Source organism: Nicotiana tomentosiformis, chromosome 6, assembly GCF_000390325.3.
Source record: "Nicotiana tomentosiformis chromosome 6, ASM39032v3, whole genome shotgun sequence".
NCBI lineage: Eukaryota > Viridiplantae > Streptophyta > Magnoliopsida > Solanales > Solanaceae > Nicotiana > Nicotiana tomentosiformis.
The window spans coordinates 123,182,451-123,186,422 of NC_090817.1; positions in this window are offsets into that span (position 1 = coordinate 123,182,451).

Consider the following 3,972-nt stretch of genomic DNA (forward strand, 5'->3'; position numbering starts at 1 on the left):
AAAACAAATATACATTACCAGGAATTGATGACTTATTCGATCAGCTTCAGGGTGCCAAGGTATTTTCAAAGATCGATTTGAGGTCTGGTTACCATCAGTTGAAGATTAGAGCATCTGATGTCCCTAAGACAGCTTTTCGGACTCGTTATGGGCATTACAAATTCCTAGTGATGTCATTTGGGCTAACAAATGCCCCAGTAACATTTATGGATTTGATGAATCGGGCGTTCAAGCCTTATTTGGATTCCTTTGTGGTTGTGTTCATTGATGATATCTTGATTTACTCCAGCAGTCGAGAGGAGCATGAGCAGCATCTTCAGAGTGTGCTTCGGACTTTGAAAAATAATCAGTTATATGCCAAATTTTCAAAATGTGAATATTGGTTAGACTCAGTTGCCTTTTGGGGCATGTTGTATCGGCAGAAGGTATAAAGGTGGATCCTAAGAAGATTGAGGTTGTTCAGAATTGGCCTAGACCTACTTCAGTTACAGAGATTCGGAGTTTCCTGGGTTTGGCAGGTTATTATCATCGGTTTGTGGAGGGTTTTTCATCTATAGCAAGCCCATTGACTAGACTGACCCAGAAAGGTGTCCTATTCAGATGGTCAGACGAGTGTGAGTTGAGCTTTCAGAAGCTCAAGACCGCTTTGACTATGGAAACATTATTGGTGGAGACGAATGAAGAAGGATATAGTTGCATATTTAGCTCGGTGTCTAAATTGTCAACAAGTTAAGTACGAGCATCATAGACCTGGTGGTTTGCTTCAGAAGTTAGAAATTCATGAGTGGAAGTGAGAGCATATCACTATGGATTTTGTTGTTGAGCTCCCACGGACTCAAAGAAAATTTGACGCAGTTTGGGTTATTGTGGACAGGTTGACCAAGTCAGCACATTTCATTCCAGTGTCAGTTACCTATTCTTTAGAGCGGTAAGCTAAAATTTACATTCGTGAGATTGTCCGCCTTCACGGTATGCCCGTGTCTATTATTTCAGATAGAGGTATGAAGTTTACCTCACACTTTTGGAGGGTTGTACAGCGTGAGTTAGGTACGTGGGTTGAGTTGAGTACAATATTTCATCCATAGACAGACAGACAGTCAGAGCACACTATTCAGATATTGGAAGATATGCTTCAAGCTTGTGTTATAGACTTTGGAGGTTCTTGGGATCCGTTCTTGCCACTTGCGAAGTTTATCTATAATAATAGCTAGCAGTCGAGCATCCAGATGGCTCCATATGAAGCATTGTATGGGAGGCGATGTCGTTCGCCAGTTGGCTGGTTTGAACCGAGAGAGGCTCGGTTATTGGGTACTGATTTGGTACAGGATGCCTTGGATAATGTCAAGGTTATTTAGGATCGACTTCACACAGCTCAGTCTAGGCAAAAGAGTTATACTGACCTTAAAGTTTGTGATATTGCATTCATGGTTAGAGAAAAAGTATTGCTCTGGGTTTTACCTATGAAAGGTGTAATGAGGTTAGGAAAGAAGGGCAAGTTGAGCCTTAGGTATGTTGGACCATTTGAATTCTTGAAAGGGTGGGTGAAGTAGCCTACAGGCTTGCACTACCACCTAGTTTATCAGCAGTTCATCCGGTGTTCCATGTGTTTATACTCCGAAAATATCATGGTGATCCGTCTCATGTATTAGATTTCAGCTCAGTCCAATTGGACAAAGATTTGTCTTATGAAGAGGAGCCGGTAGCTATTCTAGCTTGGCAAGTCCGACAGTTGAGGTCTAGGAGTTATCCTTCAGTTCGGGTGAAATGGAGAGGTTAGCCGGTAGAGGCATCTGCCTGGGAGTTCGAGTCGAACATACGGAGTAAATATCCACACCCCTTCACCAGCTCAAGTACTTTTCTAATTCCGTTTGAGGACGAACGTTTGTTTTATAGGTGAAGAATGTGATGACCCAAATGGTCATCTTTAAATTTAATAATTATTTCTGTGTTCTAAAACCTCAAATAGCACTATTCATCGTTCCTCGACTTGCATGCACAGTCCGTAAATTTTTTCGAAAAGTTTTTATGTGAAAAATTGATTAAAATGTGAAATAGAGCTTTAAAACTCAGTTGAGTTGACTTTGGTCAACATTTTTAGAATACAAACCCGGATCAGTGTTTTGACAGTTCCAGTAAGTCAGATCAAATTTTGAGGTCCCTAGCTCGTGTTATCGCATGTTGTAAAAAACTTTAAGTTTAAAGGTTTAATGATTTAAGAGATTTGGCTAACGTTTGACTTTGTATATACCGAGTCCGTATTTTGGTTCTGGAATCCGGTATAGCTCAATTACTATATTTATGACTTGTATGCCAAATTTGGTAAGAAACGGATCTGGTTTGACGTGATTCGGACGTCCGATTGTTAAAATAGAAATTCTAAAGTTTCTGAAAAATTTCGTTTGATTTGGTGTCTGATTCGTAGTTTTAGGTGTTATTTTGGTGTTTTGATTGCGCAAGCGAGTTCGTATGAAGTTTTTTGACTAGTTTGCATATATGGTTTGGGACCCCGAGGGGCTGGGGTAAGTTTCGGACGAGTTTCGAAATCATGGAACTGCTGAACCTGTTGCTACTAGTTTCCTTCTATGCGATCGCGTTACTATTTCCGCGGTCGCGAAGCCTTAATGGTCACGGATGAAATTTGTACTATGCGATCGCATACCGAGGTCCGCGATCGCACATTGGCAGCAGTCAAAGCACCGCGAACGTGAGGGCCAAGCCGCGTTCACATAGAAGGATTGAAGGCAGAAGCTGGGCATGCCATTTGTGCTACGCGATCGCACAAGGCAGTAAGCGATCGCGTAAGGCTGAGAAAATGTTCTCCGCGATCGCATGACCATTTACGTGATCGCGTAGAGTTAAAAATCTAGGCAGCCAAAATATGCTTCGCGATAGCAAAGAATTATCCGCGATCACGAAGAGTAAAATGGAACTGGGCAAAGACGTGCTTCGCTATCGCGAAGGAATTTCTGCGATCGCATAAGGTAAAAACCTGGACAAACAGAACTTAAGTTCTGTAAATGGGATTTCAACCCATTTTCTACCATTTTTTATTTTGAGCTGGGGTAAGATGATTTTTGGGCAATTTTCATGATTATATTTCATGATTCCTATATTGATTATATTTCATGATTCCATACTCATTTACATCATGAATCCGTGAATTTATTGAAGAAAAATGAGATCTTTATAAAATCCTCCAAAAATGTAAAATTAGGATTTGAAGGTCAATCCGATGTCAGAATTCGATGATTTTTGTATGGTTGAACTCGTATCGGAACGGGTGTTCGGATTTCATGTGTTTTTCTGGGATTCGAGACTTGGTTCCCATGGTCAATTTTTAAAATGAATTTCAAATTTTAATCCGAAAAAATAGTAAATTCATATTGAATTAATTTCTACGATTTGTATTGTGTATATTGAATTGTTTATGACTAGATTTGATAATTTTAGATACGAATTTGTGAGGCAAAGGTTTATTGGATTCTTGAATTTGGTTGCAAAGCAAGGTAAGTGTCGTGGTTAACCTTAACTTGAGGGAGTAGGACTTATTTGTCTATTTGCTACATGATTTAATGTGCGAGTACAACGTATATGCGAGGTGACTAGTACTTATTCATTGTGATTGAGTCAAAGCATGCGGGTGGAATTTGTTTATTGTGAATAATTTCCTATTTAATTAAGATATTCTTGCTTAAGTTTATTATTGATTATTTGATCATTATTCCTGAAATTATTATTCATTTAATTATTGTTGAATATTTTGGAAGGTGAAGTCGGTATTCTGGTATTGAATTGATTAATAGGTGTATATCTCTGCATTTAAATACTCTTCCAAATCTATATTATTATTTTCATGGTAAGGAAGAGTGTAAAAGCACGAAGGGTGTTGCTGTGTCATTGGTGAGTGTAAAAACACGAAGGGTGATGCCGTGTCATTTTCAGAGAGTGTAAAAGCACAAAGGGTGATGCCAT